Source organism: Stenella coeruleoalba (genome assembly GCF_951394435.1).
Source record: "Stenella coeruleoalba genome assembly, chromosome: X".
NCBI lineage: Eukaryota > Metazoa > Chordata > Mammalia > Artiodactyla > Delphinidae > Stenella > Stenella coeruleoalba.
Genome location: NC_137152.1, coordinates 31,496,639 through 31,514,246, shown reverse-complemented (window position 1 = coordinate 31,514,246; position 17,608 = coordinate 31,496,639). Strand labels below are relative to the sequence as shown.

General features: G+C 40.0%; 1 pseudogene across 1 annotated transcript; it reads left to right on the top strand.

Moving 5' to 3' along the window:
* Positions 1-10,830: 10,830 nt before the first annotated feature.
* On the top strand, positions 10,831-16,897 carry LOC307180229 (tRNA wybutosine-synthesizing protein 3 homolog; annotated as a pseudogene). Its single transcript has 3 exons — positions 10,831-10,884; positions 16,110-16,496; positions 16,529-16,897. The product of its transcript is annotated as a tRNA wybutosine-synthesizing protein 3 homolog (transcript).
* Positions 16,898-17,608: the final 711 nt, after the last annotated feature.

Below are 17,608 nucleotides of genomic sequence, written 5' to 3'. Positions count from 1 at the left end.
CATCAGGAAGAGTTTTTTGTTTTTGTAACAGAGTTTCTTGTTGATATATAATTCACATACAGTAAAATTCACCATGTTGAAGTATATAATTTAGTGGCTTTTAGTGTGTATACAAGGTTGTGCAACCATCACCACTGTCTAATTCCAGAATTTTCATCACTCTAAAAACAAACCCTATACCCATTAGCAGTCCCTCACTGTTCCTCCCTACCCCCAGCCGGTGACAATGACAAATCTACTTTCTGTCTCTATGTATTTTCCTATTTTGACATTTCATATAAATGGAATCATATAACATGTGACCTTTTTTTCTGTTTTCTTTCCCTTAGTGTAATATTTTCAAGATCCGTCTGTGCTGTAGTATGTATCAGTACTTCATTCCCTTTTATGGCTGAATAATATTCAGCCATAAAAGGATATATGGATATATCCATATATCCTTATATCCATATATAAGGATATATATCCTTATATCCATATATATATCCTTAAAGGATATATGGATATATCCATATATCCTTATATCCATATATCCTGTATGGATATATCACATTTTATTTATTCATCAGTTGATAGATATTTGGGTTGTTTCTCCTTTTTGGCTATTATGAATAATGATCCTATGAACATTTGAGTACAAGTTTTGTATGAACATCAGTTCTTATTCTGCAGGGAATGTATACCTAGGAGTGGAATTGCTGGGTCATATGGTAAGGAAGAGTTTTAATTGCCTCAGGAAGGGTCATAGACAAGAGAAGAAGGGTCTCAATCATATAGGAACAGTTTAAATACATCAGGAAGTGCGGCAAATGTATCATAAATGCTCTCAGAGAGAGAGGAGGTGTCTCAAATACATCAGAAATCATCTCAAACAAGTCAGTAATGGTCTCAACGTAGTCAGGAAGATTTCAAAATATGTCAGTAAGGGCTTCAAACTGAGACAAACATCTTAAATACATCACAAAAGGTCTCAAACCCGAAGGAAAGGTGTCATATAATCAAGAAAGGTATCAAATCTGTTAAGAAGGTTCTCAAAAAGTGAGTAAGGATCTTAAGATTTTATGAGAAAGGTCTCAAGTAGTTAGGAAAGGTAACAATAAGTTAGGGAGGATCTCAAATATATCAGGAGTCATCTTACCCAGGCAGGAAGAGACTCAAATAGTCAAGAGGAATATCTAACACAGTAGTCAACTCAAACAAGTCAGGAAGGGTCTGACACTGGTAAGGAAGGGTCTCAAATTTGTCAGGCAGAGTGTAAAATATGTCTCTAATGGTCCTAAACAGGCCAGCAAATTAGGAAGTGTCTCAAATCTGTCAGGAAGAGTCTCAAACACGTCAGAAAGGGTCACATTAGAGAGACAATGTCTCAACCATCACAAATCATCTCAAACAAGTAAAGAACACTTTCAAAGTCATTAGGAAGAGTTTCAAATTGGTCAGTAAGTGTCTCAAACTGAGAGCAACAGTCTCCAATAGTTGGGAAAGGTCACAGTATGTCAAGAAGTCTCAAACTTGTCAGGAAGAGTCTCAAATAAATAAATATAGGTCTCAAACATGTCATGAAGAGTCTCAGGAAAGTCAGGAAGAGTCTCGGGAAAGTCAGAAAGAGTCTCAAACAGTCAGGAAGAGCCTCAACTTTGTAAGGGTTTCAAACATAGTAGGCACATCTCAAATGGTCAGGAAGAGTCTCATCATATCAAGATGTGTTTCAAACATGACAAGAAGTGTCACAAAGAGAGGAAAGATCTGAAATATATCACAAATCCTCTTAAACCAGACTGGAAGATTCTCCAAGTAGTAAGGAAGTGTTATGAATAAGTCAGTAAGAGTCTCAAACAGAAATGGAGTGTCTCTGATACAACCCAGAGAATCAACATATCAGGAAGTGTCTCAAATGAATTAGGAAGAATCTCAAATACATCAGGAAGAGTAGCACACATGTCAGGAAGTTTCTCAAACATATTAGGAGTGTCGCAAGCAGAGAGGAAAGGTCTCACATGCATCAGGAATCTTCTCAAACAAGTCAAACAAGTAAATAAAGGTCTCAGACAGAGAGAAAGAGATCTAAATACCTCCAGAAGGGTCTCAAACTTGTCAGGAAAGGTTTCAAGCAAGTAGAAAAAATGTTCCTAATATATCAGAAAGAGTCTCGAAGAAATCATGGATGCTCTAAAACGTGTCAGGAAGGGATTTAAATATGTCAGGAAGGTTCTCAAATATGTGAGGAAGAGCCTCACACATGACAGGAAGAGTCTTAAACTTCTCAGAAACAGTCCAGAACAGAGAGGAAAAGTCTCAAATACATAAGGAAACATCTCAAATAAGTGAGGAATGTTCTCAAGGTGGTAAGGATGGACTGTAAATAAGCCAGTAATGTTTACTGAACCGAAGGAAGTGTCTCAAATTCATTTGTGAGTCTTAAGCATGTCAGGAAGATTCTTAAACAAGTTGGGAAGAGTCTCAAGCAAGTTAGAAAAGATTTCATAAATGTCAGGAAGAGTTTCAAAAGTGTTATGAAGAATCTCAAATACATCAGGAAGAATCTCAAATAGGGAAGGAACGTTCTCAGATCTGTCAGGAATGATTACAAAAGGACAGGAAGAGTCTCAAATATGTCATGAATGGTCTCAAACAGTCAGGAAATGTCTCAAAGACAGCAAGAAGATTTTCAACTATATCAGAAAGAATAGCAAGTGTGTCAGGAACAGTCTCCAACATATGAGGAAGAGTCTCAAACAAGTCCGGAAATCTCAGACATCTCAGGAAGCATCTCCAACAAGCCAGGATGTGTCTCAGAGAGGAAGAGTCTCAAATACTTCACATACCTGTTAGGAAGGGAGGGTCCCAAGTACATGAAAAGGAGTCATGCATGTCAGAAAGGGTTTCAAATACATCAGGGGGCGGGGGACGCTCACTATCATCAGGAAGAGTCTCAAACATGACAAGATGTGTCTCGAACATGACAGGAAGTGTCAAGAGAGAGGAAGGAGCTGAAATGCATCCTGAATCCTCTCAAACCAGACTGGAAGGATCTCAAAGTAGTCGTGAAGAACATTACATGTGTCAGTGAGCGTCAATAAGTGTCTTGAATACTTCTGGAAGGGTCTTAAACATTTCACTAAGGGATTCTGAGTTGGGAAGCATGTCAACCAAGTCATACGTGTAAGGAAGAGTCTCACACACATTATGAAGGGTCTTAAACATGGGAGAAAGAGTCTTAAATAAGTACAGAAGGTTCTCAAATCCATTAGGAATGGTCTCAAAGAGACAAGAAGAATCTCAAAGTTGTCAAAAACAGTCTCAAATTCAAGGAATGTCTCAAATACATCAGGAAGAGGAGTAAATATGTCAGGAGTGGTCTCAAACATGTCAGGAAAGGTCTCAAAGAGTCAGGAAGAGTTGCAAGCAAGTCAGAGAAGGCTTTAAATATTTCAGGATGTGTCAAAAATCAGGAAGGGTCTCATATAAGTCAGGGAGAGTCTCAACCTTGTCAGGAAGGGTCTCAAATTCATTAGGAGGGGCATCAAATATGTCAGGAAGTGTCTCAAACAAGTCAGGAGGGGTCACAGACAGAGAGGAAATGTCTCAAACACATCAAGAATCATCTTAAGTTAGAAACAGTTTCAAAGTAATCTCACACATGGCGAGAAGTGTCTTCAAGTCAAAATGGGTCTCAAACAGACAGGAAACGTCTCAAATACTCTACGAATAGCTTCATACATGTCAGAAAGGGTCTCAAACAATTCAACAGAGTCATTTGCAGATCAGAAAGTGTTTCAGATACATCAGGTAGGGCCTCAAAATCATTAGGAGGAATATCAAAAACCTTTGGAAGAGTTTCAAACATGTCGGCAAAAAATCACAGGAAGAGTCTCAAATACCAGGAAGTGTCTCAAACACGATGGGAAGTGTTGCAGAGAGAGAGAGAGGAAGCATTTGAAATACGTTGCAAATCCTCTTGAACCTGTCTGGAAGGATCACAAAGCTGTCAAGAAGAGCTTTTGTTAGTAAGGGTGTCAAACAGAGAGAAGACTCTCAAATAAACCTGGAAGGGTCTCAAACATTTCAGAAGGAGACTCAAACAATTCGAGAAGCATCTCAAGCATGTCAGAAAAGGTCTCAAATATACCAGAGTCTCAAGCCATGAAGGCTCCCAAACACGTCTAGAAGAGTCTTACATACATGAGAAATGTTCTCAGATATGGCAAGGAAGGTCTGGAACACATGAGAAGCCGTCTCAAACATGTCAGGAAGGGCTTTAAATATGTCAAGAAGTTTCTAGAACAGAGAGGAAGATTCTCAGATACATGTGGAAGCATCTTAAACAAGTCAGAAACATTCTAAAAGTAGTTAAGAAGAGTTATAGATAAGTCAGTAAGGGTCTCAAACAGAAAGGAAGTGTCTCAGATACAACTGAGAGGGTGAAGAATGTCAAGTATATCAGGAGGAATCTAATCATCAGGTAGAGTAGCAAGCATGTCAGGAAGTGTTGCAAACAGAGGGAAAGAGTCTCAAATAATACATCAGGAATCTACTCAAGTCTGGAAGGTTCTCAAAGTAGTCAAGAAGAACTTGTAAAACAAGTCAGTAAACATCTCAAACTGAGAGAAAGAGAAAGAAACCCAAATACCTCCAGAAGGATCTCAAACATGTCAGGTAAAGTTTCAAATAAGTTGAGAAGGGTCTTAAGCAAGGTGTCTAATATGTCGTGGAGAATCTTAAACAAGTCTTGAAGGCTCTCAAGTATGTCAGGAAATCTTAAATACATGAGGGTAGGTTCTCGAATATAGCAAGAAGTGTCTCAAATACTCCAGGAAGACTCTCAAACTTGTCAGGAAGTAGCCAGAACAGAGAAGAAGTGTCTCAGATACATCAGGAAGCATCTCAAATAAGTCAGGAAGGTTCTCAAAATAGCAAGGACAAACTAGAAATAAGTCAGTAAGGTGTTTCAAAGAGCAGGAAGTGTCTCAAATACATCTCACATGTTTTGAACATGTCAGGAAAGGTCTCAGCCAAGTTGAGAAGGGACTGAAGAACGTCAGAAAAAATCTCATATACATCTGGAAGAGTCTCAAAAAATTCATGAAGTCTTCTCAAACATGTCAGAAAGAGTGTTAAATAGGTAGGAAGCTTCTTAAATCCATCAGGAATACTCTCAAAGAGACAGAAGACTCAAATATGCCAGGTACACTCTCAGGAAATATCTCAAATAAATTGGGAAGATTCACAAATATGTCAACAAGAGTAGTAGATATGGCAGGAACAATCTCAGACATGTTAGGAAGAGTCTCAAACAGGAAGACTTTCAAGCAAGTTAGAAAGGGCTTCAAATACATTAGAAAAATTCTCAAAAAATCAGGAAGCATCTCAAACAAGTTAGGAAGTGTCTCAAATTCATCCGACAGTTTGCAATATGTCTTGAAGGGTCTCAAACAGTTGGGAAGAATCTCAAATATGTTTGTAGGTGCACCTGTGTTGAATGATGCACCCCCCCCCCCCATTCATGTACACCTGGAACCTCAGGATGTGACCTTATTTGGAAATAGAGTCTTTGCAGATGTAATTAGTTAAGACGAGGCCATACTGGATTAGGATGGGCCCTAAATTCAATAATTGCTGTCCTTATAGGAAGGCCATGTGAAGACACATAGGAAAGTGAATGCCATATGAAGGCGGAGGCAGAGATTGGAGTGATATGTCCACAAGCCAAGGAATGCCAAGAAATACCAACAACCACCAGAAGCTAGGAGAGAGGCATGGGACAGATTCTCCCTCAGAACCTCCAGAAGAAATCAATCCTGCTGATACCTTGATTTCAGACCTCTGGCCTGAACCATGAGGGAATTACTTTCTGTTATTTTAAGACACCCAGTTTGTGGGGGGGGGGGTTGCCTTTTTTTTTTACAGCAGCCCTAGGAAACTAAATACAGTAGAGATATCAAATACATCAGGACGAGTCTCAAGGTTTTTAGGATGTGTCTCAGACAAGACAGGAAGTGTTGCCAAGGAAGAGGAAAAGTCTGAAACACATCAGTTCTCTCAAATTGGACCACAAGTATTCAAAGTAGTGAGGAAGAGCTTTAATCTTGTCAGAAAGGGTCTCAGACAAAAAGGAAGGGTCTCAAGCACATCCAGAAGGGCTCAAAGATTTCAATAAGGGTCTCAATAGGAGAAGTGTCTCAAGCACGTCAGAGAAGTTCTCAAATATGTCATGAAGAATCTTAAACAAGTCATGGTGACTCTCAAACTTTTCAGGAGGAGTCTTAAACACACAAGGAAGGTTCTTTTTTTAATTTATAAATTTATTTATTTTTGGCTGTGTTGGATCTTCACTGTGGCGAGCGGGGGCTACTCTTCGTTGTGTGTGGGCTTCTTATTGTAGTGGCTTCTCGTTGTGAAGCATGGGCTCTAGGCATGCGGGCTTCAGTAGTTGTGGCGTGCAGGCTCAGTAGTTGTGGCATGTGGGCTTAGTTGCTCCACGGCATGTGGGATCTTCCTGGACCAGGGCTCGAACCCATGTCCCCTGCATTGGCAGGTGGATTCTTAACCACTATGCCACCAGGGAAGCCCAAGGAAGGTTCTTAAATACAGCATGAAGGGTCTCAAACACGTATGGAGGAGTCTTAAACTTGTCAGGAAGTATTTGAAGCAGAGAGGAAGAGTCTCAAGTACATGACAAAATATCTCAAACCAGTCAAGAAGTTTCTCAATGTAGTTAAGGAGAGTTATTAATAATCCAGTAAAGGTTGCAAACAGAAAAGAAGTGTGTCAGATACAAGCAAGTGTCACCGTGTTAGGAACGGTCTCAAAAGTCAAGAAGGGCCTCAGATACATCAGGAAGAATCCCAACTACATCAGGAGGAGTAAGAAACATATTAAGAAGGGACTCAAACATGTCAGGAAGTATCACAAACAGAAAAAAAGTCTCAAATACATCAGGAATCTTCTCAAACAATTCTGGAAGCATCTCAAAGTCATTAGGAAGAGGTTTAAAGACATCAAAGAGGGTTTTAACAGAGATAAAGGGTCTCAAAAACAACAATAAGGGTCTCAAACATGTCTGTACATTTCTCAAGCAAGTCATGAAGTGCCTCAGACATTTCAGCAAGAGTTTTAAGTAGGTCAGAAAGGTTCTTAAGTGTGTCAGGACCGGTCTCAAACAGAGAGAAGAGACTCAAATACACCAGGAAGCTCTGACGCAACTCAGTAAGGGTCTTGAATATATTAGGAAGTATCTTACCCTGAGAAGAAGAATCTCAAATACAAGGAGAATCTCTAACACCTCAGGAAGAGTCTCCAGCAGGTGGGGAGGGGTCTCAAACATGACGGTAACATCTTAAGCTAGTCACAAAGGATCACACTGTCTGGAAAAGTCTTAAATATGTAAGGAATTTTCTCAGGTAACATCTCAACGATATCAGAAGGGTCTCAATCTGTCAGAAATACTGTCGAACAAATCAAGAGAGGTCTCATCCGGTCAAGAAGGCTCACGTAGTATGGTAGAGTCTCAAACTTGTGAGAGAGTGTCTTTTTTAAAATAACACTTTAAAATTTATTTATTTATTTTTGGCTGTGGCGGGTCTTAGTTGTGGCACGTGGGCTCTTCGTTGCAGTGCGTAGGCTTCTCTCTAGTTGTGGCACGTGGGCTCCAGAGTGTGTGGGCTCAAGAGCACATGGGCTCAGTAGTTGCGGCGTGCAGGCTTAGTTGCCCCGTGGCATGTGGGATCTTAGTTCCTGGACCAGGGATCGAACCCATGTCCCCTGCATTGGAAGGTGGATTCTTAACCACTGGACCAACAGGGAAGTCGCCGTGAGTGTCTTAAACAGACAAGAAGAGTCTATCTGAAGGTAGTTAGGAAGAGTTTTACATTCACCAGGAAGGGTCTCAGAGACAGGAAGAATCTCAAATACTTCAGGAATGGTCTCAAACGATTAAGAAAGGATTTTAAAATGGTCAGGAAGGGGAATTCCCTGGCAGTCCAGTGGTTAGGACTCGGTGGTTTCACTGCCGGGGCCTGGGTCCAATACCTGGCTGGGGAACTAAGATCCCACAAGCCACGAAGCGTGGCCAAAAAAAAAAAAGACAAAAAAACTTGTCAGGAAGGGTCTCAAATGAATCAGGATGAATTTCAAGTATCTCAGGAAGGGTTTAAAATACATCAAGAAGTTTCTCAGTACTTTGAGAAGAGTCTCAAATATGTTAGGAAGGATTTTTTTTTTCATTATTGTTTTTTTTGGCCATGCCACACAGCTTGTGGGATCTTAGTTCCCTGACCAGGGATTGAACCCTGGCCCCTGGCAATGGACGCTTGGAGTCCTAATCACCGGACCACCAGGGAATCCCCAGGAAGGATTGTAAATAAGGCTGGAAATGCCTCCAATGTCTCAGCAAGGGTCTCCACCATACAAGAATGGTTCCAATACATCACTAAAGAGCTCAAACACTCAGGAAGATTTTAAAACATCTTTCAAAGCCATTAGGAAGGGTCTCAAATACATCAGGCTCAAACAAGTCTGGACAGTGTTAAATAGACAGCATCTCAAACTCAGAGGGAGTCTCAAATGTATCAGGAAAAGTCTCACACAGGTTAGTAATAGTCTTAAATATGTCAGGAAAATTCTCATATACCTCAGCAAGGATCGCAACTAGTCAGGAAGGGTCTCACACATGTCTGGGAGGCTTTCCAAGGGTCAGAAAGGCTGTGAGACAAGCGAAGAAGGGTGCCAAAGTCATCAGAAAGAGTCTCCAACAGTCCAAAAGGGTCTCAGAAATGTCAAGCAGGACCTCTTACTTGTAAGGGTGTTTCTCAAACAGGCAGGCAGGGTCTCAAATATGTTGGAAAGTTGTTTCCCCAAAAGTCAGTATCTGATTGTAATCAGGAAGAGTTTTAAGTACATTAGTAAGGATCTCAGAACCAGGAAGAGTCTCAGGTACTTCGGGAATGGTCTCAAACAGCTCAGCAAGAGTTTCAAACAAGTCAGAAATGTTTTCAAATATACCAGGAAGAGTCTCAGAAAAATAGGGAAGGGTCTTAAACTGGTCAGAAAGGGTCTCAGATTCCTCAGGTAGAGTTTAAAATACATACAAAATGGTCTCCAATAGACAGTCTCAAAAATGTCGAAAAGAATTTCAGACAAGTTAGGATGAGTCTCAAATGTGTCAGGAAGGGTTTCAAATAAATCAAGGAGTCTTTCAAGACATCAGGAAAAGTCTCAAGTAGGTTAGGAAGTGTCTCACGTATGTCATAAAAGGTCTCAACCATGCAGGAATTGTTCACATACATCAGCAAGGGTCTCAAGCATGACAGGAAGTGGCTCAAACAGTCAAGAAGAGTTTCAAACATGTTAGGAAGGGGCTCAGATATGTCAGGAAGTAGCTCAAAACAAGTCAGGAACAGTCTTAAAGTAGTCAGGAAGGGTCTCAAACACACCAGGAGAAGTAGGAAACATTTCAGGAATAGTCCTAAATACATCTGGAAGCATCTCAAAAGGCAGAGTCTCAAATAGAAAAGTTCTCAAACCTCTCAGGAAGCATCTCATTAAGTCAGATAGGGTCTCAAACATGTCGGAAATGGTCTCAAATAAGTCAAGAAGGGTCTCAAATATGTCAGGAAGGATCTCATACTCAGTTAGGCATTGACAGTAAGTCATGAAGGTACAATCTCAAACAAGTTATCTCTGACACCTCAAAAAGTGTCTCAAAAATGTCAAGAAGAGATTCAAACAGTCAGAAACGGTTTCAAGCAAGCCAGGAAGGGGTCAGATATATGCAAGGGTCTCAAATGTGTCATGAATGTTCTCGAACAAGCCAGGAAGAGTCTCAAACATGGCAGGAAGATCTCAGGAAGCGTTTTCATTACCTCAGGAAGGGTCTCAGTCAGGAAGAGTCTCAACAAGTCAAGAAGTGTCTCAGGGTTTCCCTGGTGGCACAGTGGTTGAGAGTCCGCCTGCCGATGCAGGGAACACGGGTTCGTGCCCCGGTCCGGGAAGATCCCACATGCCGCGGAGCGGCTGGGCCCGTGAGCCATGGCCGCTGAGCCTGTGCGTCCGGAGCCTGTGCTCCGCAACGAGAGAGGCCACAGCAGTGAGAGGCCCACGTACCGCAAAAAAAAAAAGTGTCTCAAATATTTTTGGAAGGGTCACAAACAGAAAGAGAGAGTTTCAAATAATCAACCTAGTTCTCTAAAATGTCAGGAAGCCTCCAACAAGTAGCGAAGGATCTGAAACATGTCCGGAAGAGGATGAAATACATGAGGTATTTTCTCAAATCAGTCAGGGGCTCAGACATCTTAGGAAGAGTCTCAAGCATGTCAAGAAGTTTCTCACATAGTGACAAAGGCTGTCAAACAAGTCATGAAGGGTCACAAACACGTCAGTAGGGTCTGAAATATGTCAGATGGGGTCTCCAACATGGCAGGTATCATCTCAAACAAGTTAGGAAGCATCTAAAATTGTCCAGAAGAGTTTTAAATATGTGAGTCTAAAACAGAGAGGAAGAATCTCAACACATCAGGAATGGTCTTAAACACACCAGGAAGGTTCTCGAACAAGTCTGGAAGAGTCTCAAATCAGCATGGGTCTCCAAGTTGTCAAAGTTTTAGATATATTGGGAAGGATCTCAGACAGACAGGAAGAGTCTTAAATATGTTGGGGATTGTCTCAAATGTATCAGGAAGCATGTCAAAGTCCTCAGGACTAGTCTCAAATACATCAGGATGGGTCTCAAGTCCATCAGGAGGTATCCCAGTCAAATCAGGAACGATCTCAAATATGTCAGAAAGCTCTGACATGAAAAGATAGGTCTGAAACAAGTTAGGGATGGTCTCAAACATGTCGGGAAGAGTCTTGAACAAGTTAGGAAGGGTCCCATACAAATCAGGAAGGGTATCTAATTCATCAGACAGAGTCTGAAACAAGTCAGGAAGGGTTTAAATAAGTCAGAAAGAGTCTTAAAAAGTCAGACATCTTCTCAGATATGTCAGCAAGGGTCTTAGCTTAGACAAAGACAGTTCATTTCTAAGGAAATGATTTCACCCACTTGTGTATCATCACGATGATTCTGAGCCTCTAGCTGTATGCTCTGATGTGCTCAGAACTTCAGATAGGGCCAGAAACATGTGGCCATTCCATCCTCTCCATCCCCTCCCTCCCATATTTGCTTTATGGCCAGTTGATACAATGCCAGACTCTTCTGACATAACTTCCAGGTCATGGTCTAAGAGCCAGTATTTATTTCCTTCTCCATACATTTATATCACAGCTGTCAGCTGGGATCTTTTCAACAGCAAAATGACTCCAAGCTTAGAAGCACCTAAGGGTTTTTTTTTTTAAGGCCTTTTGGTTTGTTTGTTTGGTCATTTGTTTTTTGATAAGCTATGCTAAAATTAATAGCACTTAACAATTCTGCACAAAGAAATTTAGTGAGCAAAAACTGCCATCAGTTTTTTGCTTTATAGGAAGCCAGGAAGGGGTCTTGTATAGAAATTAAACGGTGGCGTGCTTGTGATTGCAGTTTACATCCTCTTCCAGTGGAAAATAAACACAGTGTTCAGCATGGCTGGATTCCCCGCTTCCTTGTTTATAGAGGTGACTGGGTGTCTTTATCAATCATTTGTTTACTGTAAGTGTTCCAATTAGAAGCAAAGCTCTTTAGGTAAAATTCACATTGCCCAAGCTTGCCCCTAACTTTGCATTTATTAGCTCTAGGAAATATTTCTTACCCAAACTTTGTGTTTGTATAATGTGCAGTAAATGAAAACAAACAATCACCTCTCCTGGACAGTGTTTTAGCTAATATCAGAGAATACATGAGAGTCAGCAATTGTTGGTCAAAGGATAAGAGAAGAAATATGTGGAAAGCTGTTATGCCTTGGAACTAAAGAATTAAGGAAAGAATACCTTGGAAGGGAATGCTAATATTTCCTCAAGTCTCCAGAATTATTGCCTGGGAGAACAGTATTGAATTACAATTTGTCAAATTAATAACCATAAAAATTAAAAATAGATGACCTAATTTGGTCTCATAAATTATTTTTGAGAACCACTGACTCATGCCAAGGTGTTTCTGCAGTGAAGACTTGGTCCTGCCCTGGTTTCTCCTCTCACTGGTGAGGGGCTAGCGGCTGCCTAGCCCCTCCGATTCCCCAGGCCCTGTCTTAGTCTGCAGAGAAGCAAGGAAAGTATCAGCCAGTGTGGTCCAATTACCTTCTAGAGACATATATGAGTACATTTTTTGGTGTGATTCTTGGAATCTATATTTTTATCTATGGACCAAGTACTGAGGAAACAGGAACACTTAGTGGTGGATTAAAGAGGGCTGCAAATTCTTTGCCCCTGTCCGCATTGAGAGGTAGAGTTTATTTCCCCTACCATTGTGTCTGAACAGGGCTTGCCACTCTTTAACCAACAGAATGTGGCAGAAGTGACCCTGTGCCAGTTGCACGCCCTGAGAACTGGCAGCTTCCTCTTCGCTCTTGGGCACTTCCTCCACCATCAAGTGAGAAGCCCGAGTGACATGGAGAGGCCATGCATAGATGCTGTGGACAACAACCCTAGCTGAGCTTTCAGCCAACGGTTGACATCAACTGCTGGCCGTCTGTGTGAGTCGTCTTGGTTGTTCCAGCCCAGTTCAACCACCAGATGACTGTAGTCCCAGCTGACAGCACACAGAGTAGAAGAAGCTCCCAGCTGATCCAAGTGAACCCACAATAGATAACTGAAACAATTAAGCATTAGCTGCCTCTGATATCTATGGAGCACGGCCAGCCACTGTGCCAAGTGCTGAGTGCTTTGTATTCTCTATCTTATTTAAGCCCCCAAGCGACCCCAGGTGAGAGCTATTATTATGATGCCTGCTTGACCAGTGAAGAAATTGAGCTTTGAGCTTCAGAAATGTTAAGTATCTGACAAAGTTAGTGAATACTGGTGCTAGAACTCAAACTCAGGCTTGCAATAAACCGTAATGGAAAAGAATACGAAAATGAATATGTACACACACACACACACCCCGAATCACTTTGCTGTATACCAGAAACACAACACAACATTGTAAATCAACTATACTTCAATTAAAAAAAAACAACAAACCGCAGACCCAATTTCAAAGCGTGCCTCTCTGCCGTCCAAATGATCTGCTTTAGTCAGATTAGGCAAGAAGGAATTCCCATAAACTTTACTAGGCAAAAAACATACGGATTTATATGGAAAAAACATACTCAAGCCTCAACTCAATGCTCCAAAGAACACTTAAAAAACCCCTTTTTACTCTGGAACATTTCCAAACATATATACTAGTACGACAGTGTATGAACCACCATGTACCCATCACGTGGTTTCAACAATTACGAACAGATGACCAATCTTGTTTCATCTACATTCCCAACTACGTTTTTCACCCCACCATGACATTATCTTAAAGCAAATCCCAGACATTATGTCTTCTCGTCTGTAAATATTTAAGTATGTATCTCTAAAGATAAAAACTTTTTCCCCCAAGCATAACCCTTATCACAGCTAAAAAATATTGACAGTTTAAAAATATCATTTATATCCAGTCAGTGTTCAAAATCTTCCACATTATCTCATAGTTATTTGTTTTAATAGTTGGTTTCTTCAAACGAGGAACCAGACAGCGTCCCTCATTGCATGTGGTTAATGTATCTCAAGTCTTTTTGATAGGTTACTCCTTCCTCTTATATTGTTGCTATTTGTTTGCAGAAAAAAATGGACACATCTGCTCTGGCAAATTTCCCACAGTCAGTATTTGGCCGATTGTATCCATGTCTCCAGTGTCATTTAATATGTTCCTTTAAACCCTGTGTTTCCTATGAAGTGGCAGTTAGGTTTACAGGCTTGATCAAATTCAGGTTTGATTTTACTGGCAAGAATACTTCATAGTATCCAGTCTTATATTTAGGTCTTTAATCCATTTTGAGTTTATTTTTTTGTATGGTGTTAGAGAATGTTCTAATAAATGAACTTATATACAAAACAGAAATAGACCCACAGACATAGGAAACAAACTTATGGTTACCAAAGGGGAAAGGGTGAGGGAGGGATAAATTAGGAGTTTGGGATTAGCATATGCACACTACTATGTATAAAATAGGTAACCAAAAAGGACTTACTGTACAGCACAGGAAACTACACTCAATATTTTGTAATAACCGATAAGGAAAACAAATCTGGAAAAAAAAATATGTGAATCACTTTGCTGTACACCTGAAACACACAACATTGTAAATCAACTATATTTCAATTAAAAAATATATTTTGTAAGTAGTACTGTGTACTTCCTTTTGCACCATATCAGGAGGCCTGTGACGTCTGGCTGTCCCATTTTTAGTGATGCTAAGATTAATCATCAGATTCTGGTGCTGTTAGTCCCTCTTTTAAAGTTTCCATCAGCCTTTCACCTGATGGAAAACATTGCCTTGATCCATTATTTCATTAGGGCTTACAAATTTGTGAGCTTCTAATTGTCATTTCTTCTGCCTTTATTAGTGGGAATTTTTCTGTAATAAAGAACTTTCTTTTATCAACTGTTTGGATACCCTGAAGTACAGTTCATATAAGAAAGGCAGAATAATTCGTTATTCGTTACCTTTATTCACCAATATTGTCTAAAGATGACCAAAGAGCTTTTTAGAAAAATCATTACGAGCCTATGGATTTTTAGCATATGTCATGTATTTCAATTCATTACATTCATTTTTTAATTCCTCACTTTTAACCATTTCATTGAGATTATAATTCACATACCATACAATTCACCCATTTAAAATGCACAATTCAGTGGTTTTTAGTGTAGTCACAGAGTTGTGCAATCATTACCATAATACAATTTTAGAACATTTTCATTCTGCCAAAAAAGAAACCCTATACCCGTTAGCAGTTGCTCCCCAGCCTGCCTAAGGCTGCAACAACCCTACGCAACCACTGATCTACTTTCTGTTTCTATCGATTTGCCTATTCTCGACATTTCCTTTAAATGGAATTGCACCACATGTAGCCTTTGGCTTCCTTCCCTTAGTATAATGTTTTCAAGGTTAATCCATGCTGTCGCCTGTGTCAGTACATTTTAGCACCAAAATATATTCCATTGTATGGATGAACCACATTTGTTTACTCGTCATCAGTTGATGGACCTTTGGGTTTGTAGAGGGTTGAATGGTGGCCTCCAAAAAGATATGGCCATCTCTTAACCCCTGAAACCTGTGAACATGACCTAATTTGGAAAAAGCTTCTTTGCAGATGTAATTAAGTTAGGGATCTCAAGATGAGATCATCCTAGTGTGCCCTAAATCCAGTGACAAATATCCTTATAAGAGACACATAGAGGAGAGAGAGAGAGAGAGAGAGAAGGAGGAGACATGTAAAGATCAAGGCAGAGATTGGATTGATGGGGTCACAATAAGCCAAGGAACCACTGGAGACACCAACAGCTGAAAGAGGCAAGGAAGGATTCTGCCCTAGAAACTTCAGAGGGAGCACAGCCCTACCAGCACTTTGATTTCAGACTTCTGGCTTCCAGAACTGTGAGAGAATAAATTTCTGTTGTTTTTAGCTGCCCTGCAGCCTTAGGGAACAAATACAAGGTTATTTTCACTTTTTGGCTATTATGAATAATGTTGCAATGGACATTCACATACAAGTTTTTGTGCAGACGTATGTTTTCATTTCTCTTGGGTATATACCTAGGAGTGGAATTGCTAGATCATATGGTAACTGTATGTTTAACATTTTGAGCAACTACCAAATTGTTTTCCAAAGCAGCTGCACCATTTTACATTCCCACCAACAACATATAAGGGTCTCAATTTCTCCACATCGTCACCAACACTTATTATCATGTGTATTTTTGATTATAGCTAGCCTGTTGGGTGGAAAGTGGTATCTCATTGTGGTTTTGATTTGCATTTTTCTAATGACTAATGATATTGAGCATCTTTTCACGTTCTTCCCCCACCCCAGTTTTGAGGTATCTTTTCACATTTTTAGTGCCGTGTACATCTTCTTTTGAGAAATGTCTACTCAGATCCTCTAGAGTTTGGACATTTCTGGCCACCACTGGCTTCGATATGGCTGCCCCCAGGGAAAGGCGAGGCTAGTGTGAAAGTGCAGACCCTAACTCCCTCCTTGCACGGATAGTAGTGCAGCGTTCAAGAGATGGAAGGTGCAAGTGTCTGAGCAAAGTGGGCCTCAGCTGGAAAGGCAGTGTGGACGAGGATGTGGTAGAGCTTGTGCAGCCCTTGACTGGGCGAGAACAGTTTTTCACTGCCAGTTCCTGCGCTGGCTGCATCATCCTCCTAGACGGGGGTATAAATGGTTTTGAGGTTCAGAAACAAAACCGTTGCTGGCTACTGGTTACACACAAACTGTACGTGAAAGATGACGTGATTGTAGCCCTAAAGAAAGCGAATGGTGGTGCCGTTTTGAAATTTGAACCACTTGTTCTTCATGTGCAGCGTCAACAGTTGCAGGATGCACAGATTCTGGTAAAATTTTGTGATTGTACTTGAATTTATAGCATTCAGTGGCAATAGATTCTGCTTTCAGGAACTCTGGCATAATAGTGGGAAAGAGAGGAAAGACTGTGTTGGCTGTCCAGAGCACACATGGCTTAGAAGTTCCATTAAGCCATAAAGGAAAACTGATGGTGACAGAGGAATATACTGACTTCCTGTTAAAGATAAGCAAATCAAAAAATGGAGGAAAGCAAGAAGAGAATTGAAAGGTTTTCTGCCTATAACATGCTTTGTAAAAAGAAACTATTTCTACTACCTCACATCCCAAAGAGAAAATCAAAGAGAAAAATAACTCATCATATACTCATAAGAAAAAAAGAAACCCAGAAAAAGCACATGGCAAATGTATTACTGAAGGAAGTGATAAATAACTTGAAAATGATGAGCACGATGATCCAGGAATCAGGGTGTAACTGTCTTCCCTGAAGACTGCTGAGATTTGGTTCCAAAGTGTCTTGGTAGAATAATGTTTCTAATAGATTTTATAAAGTCGCTCTATATAAGAGTATTTTAGTCTGTTGAGTGTATCAGCCTGTCAGAAAAGCAAGATTTAATTTTTTCCTATATTTTAGAGAAACCCTTAGCTTTAAAAAATACCTGTGTATAATATTTGCTCTTAAATACCATCTTTTTTAGTCACACAGTCATTGAAAACATAAAATTATGATTTTTAATGCCAAAAAAAAGATCCTCTGCTCATTTTTAGGTTGGGTTGTCTTTTTATTATTGAGTTTTAAGAGTTTCTTTTTTTTTAAAACATATTCTGGATATAAGTCCCTTCTTAAGGATATATTTGCAAAATTTCCTTCTGTCCTTTGTCTTCTCACTTTCTTGATAGTATTGTTTGCAGCACAAAAGATTTTAGTTTTGGTATTGTTTAATTTCTCTCTTCTGTTGTTGTTGCTTGTGCTTTTGGTGTTGTATCTAAGAATCCATTGCCTAACCCTAGGTCATGAAGATTTACTCCTATATTTTCTTCTAAGAGTTTTACAGATTAAACTCTTACATTTAGGTCTTTAATCCATTTTCAATTAATTTTTGGTGTATGTTGTGAGGTAAGTGTCCAACTTCATCCTTTTGCA